This window comes from Acartia tonsa, chromosome 4 (genome assembly GCF_053477335.1).
Source record: "Acartia tonsa isolate MP-2025a chromosome 4, ASM5347733v1, whole genome shotgun sequence".
Classification (NCBI taxonomy): domain Eukaryota; kingdom Metazoa; phylum Arthropoda; class Copepoda; order Calanoida; family Acartiidae; genus Acartia; species Acartia tonsa.
The window spans coordinates 47,150,239-47,163,166 of NC_137263.1; the positions used below are offsets into that span (position 1 = coordinate 47,150,239).

Consider the following 12,928-nt stretch of genomic DNA (forward strand, 5'->3'; position numbering starts at 1 on the left):
ACAAAAACCCTTACTACTTTAGGCAATAAGATAAATAATATACATATCTTTTATTTATCCTTTTTGTATCCATTATTTCAGAAAGGAGGGGCTCAATAGGCTGCTTATTACACTAGTCCCCAAAGTTTTATAATTACGGTTTCTTTTTTTTGGCTAACCAACTTTGGGAACTTTTATTGAAATTTGATTGTTTGGTTAATTAAGTTTAAAATCCAAACATTTCAACTACTGATTGTAACCTACAGAAGGGGTAATTTCGTGTATATATTGGAGAAACACAACAATTTATTGGCCATTGTCTTATCCTTTAGATGCCTGACTTATTTTCCATATTTTAGTACAGCAGAGAACTACATATCCCAGCTTAAGGAATACAAAGCTAGAATATAAATTGATATATTCTGTCACACAAAATATATATCTATCACAACATTACACTACTATATTCATACAATACACACCAGGGATCTAAAAGGATAAGACAATGGCCGATAAATTGATGTACATCCCCTAATGTTGATACACAAAATTTATTTCCCCTTCTGTAGATTAAAATTAGTGGTTTAAAAGTTTTAACACTCAACTTAATTAACGAACCAATCAAAATTCACTAAAGTCCTCAAAGTTGCTAAGCCAACAAATTAGAAAACGTTATAATAGGACTTTGGGGACTAGTGTAATAAACAAACCATTGCCCCCTCTCTCTCTCTGAATAAATACACACACACACAAACACACACACACACTTACACACACATAAAGACACATGTGCACACTGACAAAAACAAACACACATGTGCACACTCTCATCCACAAATAAACTCTTACCCTTTTGCCCTACCATCATACCATGGTGTTTTTAAAAATATTTACAATTACTAAACAATAACATTTGTGTTAATAATTAGCACATCAATATTGCAAAAAAAAATAAAGGGTGAATTAAGGATCCCATTTTGTACAGTGCATATGGATTTGTATTAATTTTAACAAATTTATTTACTAGAATTTACTACACGAAGAGATTCTTAAAACCAAATATTAATTAAACTTTTAAAAGTATAATAGTAGCTATTTGGCTTTGTACTCTTATGTTTGTAAAATTACGTACATTTTCGGTCAACTGTTGTTATGCCATAAAGTAATCACAACAAATTTGTCAAACGAGCCACTAGCTTAGAGTGTATGGTAGATTCGCTACAAAAAAGGATGTAATATTTTTGTAACCACCTTTATAGAATGTACATAGAAAGTCAAAATACAAACATTATCAATGTGTACTGTGTACTCGGTATGCATATATGTCAGGGATCTAAAAGGATAAGACAATGGCCGATAAATTGGTGTATATCCCCCAAGTTAAAACACTATATTACCACTTCTCTAGATTAAGATAAGTGGTTAAATTTTTTAGACACTCAACTTAAAGAACTAACCAATCAAAATTGAAATAGCCCCCAAAGTTGTTGAACCGACGAATTTTAAAACTTTGGGGACCATAAAAAGCCCATTGTCACCACTCTCTCTCTAACAAATGCATTGAAAGGGCCAATGACATCTAAACAGCTAAACATATCTTAGATATGCTTTATCTATTTCTATGGTAGAAGAATCGACTATTTCTTATCAAAGGATTTTAAATTTCAATTTTATAGATAAAATTAAAGCCAATGAGTTGTCAATAGAATATATCATAAAAACTATCTTACTCTCAATGCCCCCAAAAATTAAAAAATGAAACATTTTAAGAAAAGAAAATAAACTTGCAGCTATCCCTTCCTCCATGAGTATTGTTTACATAGATGTCAAAGTGTATCTTTATTCTATAAGATTTATCCTGACAATATAACCAAGATACAAAAATTATTTATCTACTAAGAGCTTTAAAGGGCAAAGCAGCTTTCACAATATCGAGTAAAGTTGTGAGTAAGATTCCAGTCAAAGGCGCTTATTAAGTCGAACTGTTTTTATTGTTGACATATAATTAAAGGCATATTTAAAACAGTTTGACATTATAAGCGCATTTGACTGGAATCTTACTTACAACTTTACGCAATACTGTGAAAGCTACTATTCCCTTATTGGAATTTTAACTAGAAATAAAGGCAGACTGGATTAAAAGTGGCTTAAAACTAAACTTTTATGCATTTTAAAAACATGATATTCTTTTTAAAAAATAATATAATCCATTGGTTATATAACAAATAACTTGTATCGATAATGATAATTTTGATTAGCTGAAATTAATCAACCCTTCGCTGTTAACTCGCAAAACATGACCTCATTGTAGAGTAGCTGAGCAACTGAAATAGTTGAAACTAAAGGAAGTGTGTCTCCAAAGTTCTCTACTCTAGAAAGTTGATTTGCTAGGCTTTATAGAATTTGTCTACTGAAAATGTGTTCAATTAGGCCAAACATTTGACACTAACTTTTACAACACACACACACACACATTACAAACACACAAATAAAATAGTTGGGAAGTTAAAATTATTTTATCTCTGTTAAAAATGAAATCTATTATTGTTTTTACTTCCTCTTCTTCCTCTTTTCATTAAAAGATAGATTGTTAAGCGTTTCCTTTTTTTTAGTATAGCTGAAATAAAGCAAAGCTTTTAGAATGCAAGTTAATAATTAAAGTAAATTACAAAAAAAAACTTCTCCATTAAAAAATAATAAAAGTATTAATGTTATTATAATGACATTATGACAACAGATTTATGTTGATATCAAAAAAAGGAATTCTTTAAATTTAGATACAAGAATTGTATCTTGAAACTGAAGTTTTCAAACTGTGAACTAATTCCATGTTTAATTTTTTTTAGTGACTTTAACATTTTAACGATTATTTACTCCAAATTTCGTTAAAAAATTCCTATATTTTACGAGAATCATGATGAGGAAAAAGTTATCCTTATTTAAAAGTAACAGAATGTATGTTAGTCTGTACCGAAGAATCTCGATAATCGCTGAACCGACATGGTTCTCCATTACAATGTAACTTTTCATAGGTCGTCCTGGAAAGATTTATAACTATTTTGAATGAGGGTACCACCACCCTCTAAAGAGAAATTTCCTTTAGAAAATTACTCCCTTGCAAAAAATATGTTTGTTTACTTTTTCTTTTAAAACTAAAATTGAAAATAAGGAGGAGGTCTACAATCCCCTCTTTTCACTCCTCTCACATTAAGTACACATTAAGGCCTCTAGGGGCTATAGCCGCTAGTCTTAAGTCTAAGAGAAAAATTTGTAACCTCACAACTAAAGTACACAATACATACACACATAGTGGGCAACGATTATCCAATGTTTGTTTTCTAAACTCTCTTCTTTAATGTGTAAATGAATTGTATTAAATAGGCTGCAACCAACCAAATAATTAAATATTCATTATTTTGTGCAATTTTTGAAAGCATTATGCTGTAATGCTGTACTTGCAAATTTAATCATTGCAAACTTTTTTTAAAAGGTTATATTAAATGTTTAAATTTTAGTTGTCTTTTTCAATCATTTTCCAGTATGGCTTCGAAACCGTTTAATAATTACTGGATTAGACCCGGTTCTCATACTCAAAAATCATATATAGCATCGTGTTGAGGTAAATTTTCTACGAATATTAAAATAAAAATGATAAAATTAATACAAGTTTTGTTAGGCCGAGTCTTCGTCCACTCAAGGCTAACAAAACTGGTTTCAATCTTATAATTTTTCATTATAATATCCGCGAGAAGCTGTCTATAGAACTATGCGATAAAAAAATATTTTAGTTTATTTTTTAGCAAAATGAACAAAAATGTAGTATTTTTTAATATTTTGAAAATTTAATCCTTGTAATAAAGTATCATAATGCCTGTCTGTCTGTACCGAAGAATCTCGCTAACCGCTGAACCGAAATGGTTCTCCTTTACAGGGTAGCTTCTTATAAGTACTGGGAAGGTTTATAACTATTTTGGGAGAGAAAAAAAACAACACATAATAAAATGTTTTGATAAATATTTTGAATAAGAATTATTCGAATCTATCCTATTTTACCAAATGCAAATCCAATAATATTGATTTCTAATGCAAAAAAATGTATAAAATATTTGTAATATACATATTCAATATTTATTTACAGTTTTCTATTCAGTTTATACAGAAAATAATAATATAACATACTTTGATTAAGATAAATTTTTTTGCAAATTATCTTATTTTATTAAAGTCTAGAATTTTTATGCGTTTGTATACCATATTTTTGGCAATTCCGCCTAACTTGATATATAAAAATGAATTTGGCCAGATATTATAAATCAATATCGATATCTCAACTTAAAAGAGAATGTTCTTTTCTACTTTTTGTCTAGAAATTTTGTATAACAGCCTTTAAAGCCAAAATAATTTTTTTTCTCTAAAAAAATACAGTATATAAAAGTTGACAAAGTTGTAAGGAAATAAAAGGTAGCATGATAGCAAGACAGGCAATGCACAACAAAAATACTTTCTGATGATTATGAAAAAACTTTGAAGTAATAAAAACAATCTGTTGTTACTCTTAAAATAGAATTATTTGCAATAAAACCAACAATTAAAGATAATATTATCATTAAATAAAATGTTGATAAAAGTAAAATGAAATACAAACCGGTATTTGATAAAAAGAACACTGTTGCTTTGAAACAGCTGACTGCTAAGTTTATTTTAAAATACAGGTAGATCACCAGCTTGAGGTGGCTGTGTGGTATATTGACGCTAATCTAGACACACGTCTACTAAACTCATCCGTGAGTCAGTCACACAGAGAATCAGAGAGGTTAGACATAACCTCGGAGAAAAGAGAAATAGACTGGGGAATTAGCAAAGGGAATGGAACTAGAGGGATACTCTTTCTCATGTTCTCTCTATGGTTTCTTAATATTTCTCTTTCTCTCTCTCTCTCGCTCTGTGTTTCTATTAAAAGCATTACTGAATACACACACACACACACAGAAAGAGAGAGAGAGAGAGAGAGAGAGAGAGTGAGAGAGAGACTTACTTAAGCTTTTAATAATTAACCAGTATCAAATATAACAAACCAACTTTATTCTAATTAATATGCATTTTGGCTCATTAAATATGCTTTTCTCTACACAAAAACTTTTCAATTTATGAAATTTTAATCAAATCTTAACTAAACTTATTAAAATTTTAAATATGCTTTTATTAAAAGAGTTATTAAAAGTTTATCCAACATATTAAAACATTAAAATTTGTAACTTTTAAATTCATCTGAACACAAGAGTTACATTGATCAGCTTTTCAAAATGATTATTTAGAAAGAAATGACATACAGATATTTGAACTTTAAAAGTTTATATATCATGACCATTCTATAGCATACTTTTTGCCATTTCTTAATATCAGACTGTTTTATCATACCTGTGTGTGTGTGTTTGTGTGTGTGTGTGTGTGTATAAGTGTGGTTGTCTGGTTGTAAGTGAGAGAAAACTGAGTACAACCATTTTCTCTTCAACAGGTTTCTCCGTGTCCCTTGGGAGTTGCCTACCCGCCCACTCCCACGCCCTCTAGCACCAGCCCACCCTCCTCTCCCTCCTGATAAATAAAACCCTTATTTACTCTTAACCCTCCCCTTAGTAGATATGTTTGTAAAGCGGTTCCCCTTAACCAGACTGAACCCACACACACATACAATCATATAAATACACTATTATATATACATTGTGCATGCTTTAAGGAAAAACTAGAAAGGGTGGAGACCACTAGAGAGATACGGCAGATAGAGAGACAGAGAGAGAGGATGAGAAAGGGAAAAGAGAGATAAAGAGGAGCCCTTACTCTCTATTTTACTCTTTTTAAGATTTCAGGTGATATGTTGAAACACTGAAGACTACAGGATTGAAAAAAAATAAACTAGAAAAATAGAGAGAGTGAGAGAAAAAAAAAGAGAATATAAAAAGATCAAAGATAAAAAAATAGGACATCTCGAATCTCTCTTCATTACAAATATTTTTCTTTATAAACTGACATAAAATGAATTTTCTTTTTTATAATAACAAGGATTAAAATTGCAATTTTAGTTTAGTGTCGTAGCCAAGAATATAGGAATATTGTTCTTTGAGTAATTGAATGGGTATAATATTTTATTTCTAAGAAAACAACTAAACCAATTTAGTAAGGAAAGCTTGACATTCGTCGCGGAATGGTTTTGGGTTATTTCATATTTATTGATTTAAGCCTTAGTATGGTTTGATGCTAGTTTCTTTTATTCCCCATTAAGTATAGGGCTCCTACAAATTTGGTTGCAATTTTTCCTAACGTTGTAAAAGAAAATTTCATTTCAGTGGCCATCTATTATGACATACTGAATTACAACAAAATATTTCCTTCAATGAGAATTGAAAATTGCTTTTTAAAAACATAACTTTTCCAAAGTGGATTATAATAAAAAAAAATTCCAAATCACACCTTTTTTTTCATAGTAGAGAGTTATAAAATTTACCAAAATTTCTACGTTTTTTCCATAGTGGTTAGTGAGATACAGAATCTATCAAAATGTGTCAAAGGCGGAAGCAGGTTTTTATTCTCTTTATTTTTCGGCTCCTTGATTTTCAGCGTGTCGCAGATTCTCTATAATATATCTATGTTTTTGTCCAGCTGACCGACTGTCCGAGTATGAAAACAAAGACTCGATTTACTTTAAATTCAAATGTTACAGAACAGTCTCTACGCAAATGTTTTTTCCAGCGCACTTACTCCCTTCAACACTTATATAACCTACATTTGGTGCTGCTTTTATATGTTTGAAAGACTTGACTTAAAAATTATATATACAGTTAAAATCAATAACTTTTCTATATCTTGTAATACAATTTACTGTTCTTTTAATGCAGAACTTCGAGCTTACTGCTGCGCTACTAATAAAATTTTTATCCTTGTTGCTTTTCTCAGAGTTACTCATACACTCTTTCTTATTTCCAAACTAAAATATGAGGGTCACACATTGAAAAAAAATATTAAGATAAACTTTTTTTAAAATTATTCCTTTTTATTAAGGATAAACAGACAAACAGACCAATATTAGAAGTTTCTTTATAATTAATTGTATTTGATTAGATTAAGAAATCTATTAAAATATTATATTCCCTTTTTCATCAAAATAGAAGTCATTAAATTTTGTCATAAATGTTTTTATTTAATTATAAAACGTGTTCATTAGATTGCGTGTTTTAATCCACAAGCCACATCCAACCTCCCCCCCCCCCCCCCCCGAAAATATTTCAAAGGGGGTGAGGGGGAATAATTAAAGCAAATGTAATCAATAATTCAAAAGACAGGAAAGGGTTTGGGTTCAGACCATTAGCTAATACTAATAACAGACATGGAAAAATTATTTAGAATTTAACAACAAATTTTAGAACTTTTGACCATCTAATTAAAATAATATTTTAAATAAAAAAAAAGAACTTAAACAGTATGAAATACCAACAAATATGTCCACAAGCAACGCAGCAATAACAGCTGATTAGTTGAAGCAGGGGGGGGGGGGGTGGTGTGGAGTCACCCTCTGCTCTTTTATGCATCTATATTAAAAATTTAGACGGTCATTTTTGTAGGAGCGATTTCTCTTAGTAATATACATAGTTTATAGTTATAATCCTTTCCAGGACAAATGAGAAGCTAAATTGTAAATAAGAACCATATAAGTTAAGCGGTTTACGAGATCCTTCGGGACATACAGACAGACATCCTATTACATTTGTATAAGGATTTTCAAAAAAAAAACGTAACTACTCCTCTATAATTGGTCTAAAATGTTCTCTTTTGTTAAGCAAAACTCATTTATATAATGTATTGTTTTCTGCGGGGAATACATTATTAATGTAAGCTAGTACTAAAATTAGATTTACAATTTTAAACTTCTCTTGAATTTTGTATTTTATTAGAAATAAAATGAAACATTTGTTTTAATAATATAAAAGTATAAGTAGAAATATCTATCTTTACACAGGTATACTTATCTACCATCCATAGTTAAACTTTTATTCTTCCCCTTAAGCTACGCGGCTGCGGCTTAAGCTTGCTGGACGGCTTGTGTAAGACACGCAGCTGAGGATACAGTTATTGAAAGCCGTGAGGCAGAATGGAGCTGCGCCTAATGCTGCTAATCCTTGATCAAAATCCCAGAGTCAAAATAAAAATATATATTTCAAAATTTGAACCTTTATTGCAAAATTAAATGTTATATTTTATCGTCTGAACTCTTCTGTGGTTGTTGTCATTCTTGTTTTAAGCTAACTGCATATAGATTTATCGTTCATTGTCTTATCCCTTTAGATCCCTTAGTCACAGGTGTATATTTGTGTACGGGGGTATTATAGTGATATTATTGAGTAGTTATCAATAAACTAATTAATTATACACAATCTTTCTTTACGTTATTATAAATAATAGGCTTCAGTATTAAAATAATTTTAGTTTTATTCTTTGTTGAGGAATGCCATTATCTCAGGATGGTGTGAAAAGTTACAATGACATAGGCTGTGACGAAAAACGTCCAAGCTTCTTTTGAGGGGGGTAAAATAAGGGGTTTCGAAGGTTTAAGGATGGTAAACCAATTTATTTCATAATGTACTTAAACGTGGAGCTTAAGCTGGCCCCAGTGGCTATACAAATTAGTGTCTCCGTGACTACTTAGGTCCAAACGCTAAGAAAATATACCCACGTATGGTCGACACAAAAGCTATAAGTTGAATATAAAACATTTTGGTATACATACAACATACATATATGGAATAAACATGTATTAAATGTATATTTAAGTCTGGAAATGCGTGTTCCCAATTATTCTTTTTTCTGAGTTAGAGCTTTTTATGCATTCAAATACAAATTTATAGGACAAAGTCCTCAAGAAAATCGTCCAAACAAGAATAATTATGCCCATAAACACAAATATGTACAAAATTATAGGACAAAGTCCTCAAGAAAAATCGTCCAGACAAGAATAATTATGCCCATAAACACAAATACAAATTTATAGGACAAAGTCCTCAAGAAAATCGTCCAAACAAGAATAATTATGCCCATAAACACAAATACAAATATATTGGACAAAGTCCTCAAGAAAATGGTCCAAACAAGAATAATTATGCCCATAAACACAAATACAAATTTATAGGACAAAGTCCTCAAGAAAATCGTCCAAACAAGAATAATTATAACCATAAATAGAGCAGCCACAATATCAAGCTAAGAATAGGTTTATTGGAAAAAAAGAATATCAACTTACAGTATTAGAGTGTTAGAAAGCTCTTTATAGTGCCTATACAAAAAATGACGTCATGCAATACAAATGACCAATGATAGGTAAATACACAGACTAAATTACCAATGGCACGCCAGTATATATTTTAATTAATCAATGGTAGGCAAGTATGACGTCATTTTTTATAGGCACTACAAAAAGCTTCGAGTGTTGGAGTATTCTTTTTAGTTAATTGGTGAAGAAGGCGTTGTTTTTATCAGTTATATTTTGCTAAAAATATTTAATGAAATTATAAGGGAAACCATAGTCCATGATTTAAGTTGTATATATCCGACCTCGGTACAAATGGAAAGTAATTTTTCTAATCTAATGAAATATCTAAACACAGCATGAATTCAGCTCAATATTATTCAATTCAACTCCGCTAACAGAATTTAAACTACTATTTATTAAAATATGTAGGGGGAGGTTATCAGATTAAATTATTATTTTTAACAGTAAAAAAAAGGGGAAGGGAGGGATCATATTTTTATTGATCCATTATTTCTTTTGGGAGGGTCGATTCTCCCCTTTCCAATAAGTGGGCATAAAAATCTGCCAAGAGATATATGTTTCCCTTAACAGACTAAGAGTCATATATATATATTCTATCGTCTATAAGAATTTAAAATAGAAATTTAAAAAAGATAAAAAAAAGCCACTTATTTCATGCCTTTAACACATTAAAATGGATACTGGACGGAGCAACAATAATATTAAGATAATTTTTTGAGGTTTTATGGAGAAAAGATGTTGAAGTTTTATGAAATTATTGTTAAAATTAACTTACCTTCATTAAAAAAAATTGTGTCAATCACTTTTGTTTTTATTTCATAACTTATCTGAAATTCAAAAATACGAATTATTTATTGCATCTTGTTGCATCAGAGGCCAAAGACCCAGGTCAACAAAAAAGGTTTTAATTGTATTATTCATGTGCTTTTTTGTCTATAATACGATACATTTACTTTTTCAGTATGGCTCAATTAGCATTTTCAATCCAGCGGAATTTAATCGGATTTGGAGCCATACTGAAATAGTTATTTATCGCATCGTATCACAGACAGCTTTCCGCGGATATTAAAATTATAATATTAAAACCAGTTTTTTTACATGATTTTTCAACATGGCTGAATACCGGTTCTAATATAGTGGATATTAATCGTATTCGTAGCCATGCTGGAAAACATGTTAAACATAAAACATAAAAAAAAACAATTGGCTGCAAAAACGTTTAAACAAAAACAAATTAAATGTTGATTAAATTTCAGTCTCTTCTTACAGAGAGGCAGATAAAAAGTGAGACGATTTTTATTTTCTATCTTTTTTAATGTGATAGAATCCTGGTTCTAATTAAAAACTTTTTGTTTAAAAGTTCTCCGAGTATAAACACAAACATGATATTATTTAAGATTATGATTATGAACATGCACTTTAAGTATAAAAGTATTAAAAATATGTGGAAAAAAAGAAAGAAGATTTTTATAGTGCCCATAAAAAAGACGTCATACAATACAAATGACCAATAATACGCCAATACACAGGCTAAGTAACCAATGGCAGGCCAGCATACTTTTTAATTGAACAATGGTAGGCCAGTATGACGTCTTTTTTATAGGCACTATAAAAAGCCTCAAAAAGAAAGATTATCTTTTTCAAAAAATATCTATTTTATTTACCCCGCTATTCTGTGGGTGACTGTTTCTTAGTGTGTTTGTTAGTAAATTCCAGTTTTTTTTTCATCAAAAAGAAAGGGATATATAAATAGACAAAAATATTATAAGTATAATCTAAATTGTTTTAAATAGCGAAGCTTTTCTATAATAAGGGCCTATACGCCCGTTTGTTCGTTTATTGCATTCAGAGCTTTGCTTTTATAGATGTTGTCATCCTTGTTATCTTAATAATATAATACATACATTATGTAAGCTATTTCATCAGAGTATATGATATGCTAATCAGGTTTTAGGGCACATATTTTGTTTCTACTTATAAAAGTATAATATTAATAAAGACAAAATTATTTATTTTTCTATTTTTTGTTATTCAAGCAAATTCCGTCTGTCCCCCGTCCCTGATTAGAATAAGGTATATTTAAATGTGCTGTGTGGTGTGTCTAACCATTTTTATGTTTACAGGCATCACTGTTTATGTTCCATCACTCCCGCATTTTCTCATATTCGCAAAGTGTTTTATATCCTATTATATAAAGTAATAAGTTTATTATGTTTGTAGCTGAGGATTTCTATAGCTACTAAACCGCTCGAGTTCTTCATTTTAGTGAAGAATCACAAAGAACTTGGTAAGGTTTTAGGCTATCTTATGTTTGTATTTAAGCCTTTGGACGGTTTTAGGCTACTTTTCTGCCCCCTAATTATCCCTTAGAAGACAGAGTACCTAGATGCTAGGGGCGCAGCCGCTAGTTTACTATGAAATTACAGAATTAAATAGACTATTGGATGTTTTAATAGGTAAAGGAAAATTGACAATTTTATCTGTTGTTTGCGATTCAAAAAATTTAGAAATCCGCTAAATTTTAGCGGATTTATGGAACACCTTCGCTGTAAAGCAGACCACTCAAGATTATTTATATACAGGTATGTAATAGTGATAAAAATATTAAGAAGCAAAGCTGTTTTGTAACTCACTTTGTCTGTGTGTCATTAAGCTTAATAAGATGTTTTAACAAGATGTTGATAATTTGTCAGAAGTAATTTCAATAAAAAAAACAAGGATTCCTTCTGTAGATTTCTATTATTGCTTAAAAAGTTTGGACACTTCTTATTTGAACCAGCCAATAAAATACCCAAAAAGCCATACCCTCCCCCATTTTTTTGAATTCCTCTTTCAATTAAAACCACTCATCTAATAACCTTGTATAGATAAACTCAGATAGGGATTAGATGAAATTTTTATACATGACAGTCCAACACACACACCCACACACACACACACACACACACACATAAAAATCAAGAAGATACTAAAAAGTACAGGAGGGGATATACCAGTATACCATAGTTGAATGTAAAAAGCTGAGTAAAAAATCCATTATAGAATTTAAAGAAATTTAGGTTCAAAATCAGATTGATATCAAATCTAAAAAGAAACTATTTTTCCAGTTATTATTATTTGGAATGGAAGAAAAGTTAGAGGCAATACTTATTTTTTATTTGCCAAATTAAAAACAACTATTAGTAATCATTGCATTACCTTAACATATATATTCAAAATTTTGGATCATGTAAAAAATACGAAATAGCGGGTTTCGTCGTATTTTCACAGTAGCTTTTATTATAGGTTAGGTTCGGTAAATGTTAATGATTGCCCCAAATAGTTAATAAATAGGCCCCGCAAGGTTAGAGCCGTCCGCAAGGGCTAGAAATGGGATAAAATTACTGTAAATGCGACGAAACCCACTACTTCGTTTTCTTTCCATGATCCAAAATTTCTAATATTACCAAATCCGTAAGACCCTAGGCAAAAGTAATAACCAAAAAAATCAAAAAATGAATTAGAAAAAGGGGTCAACAAAAAAAGCGCCTCAAATATGGGAAGGAAACGAACACAAAAAGGTGCTTTGAATAGGGCATAAAAAATGTAAAGGAGGGTGAAAGAGATTAAGAGTTAGGTTGCTTGAAAATAAGC

At 30.3% G+C, this 12,928-nt stretch overlaps 1 protein-coding gene across 1 annotated transcript in view; it reads right to left on the reverse strand.

The window, feature by feature from the left end:
* Tmtc3 (Transmembrane O-mannosyltransferase targeting cadherins 3) overlaps positions 1-4,827 on the reverse strand; it is a 53,449-nt gene extending 48,622 nt beyond the window's left edge. The window contains exon 1 of the mRNA XM_080158565.1: positions 4,625-4,827. The gene's annotated coding sequence lies outside the window, so the exon portion shown is untranslated. The remainder of the gene's footprint in view (positions 1-4,624) is intronic.
* Positions 4,828-12,928: the final 8,101 nt, after the last annotated feature.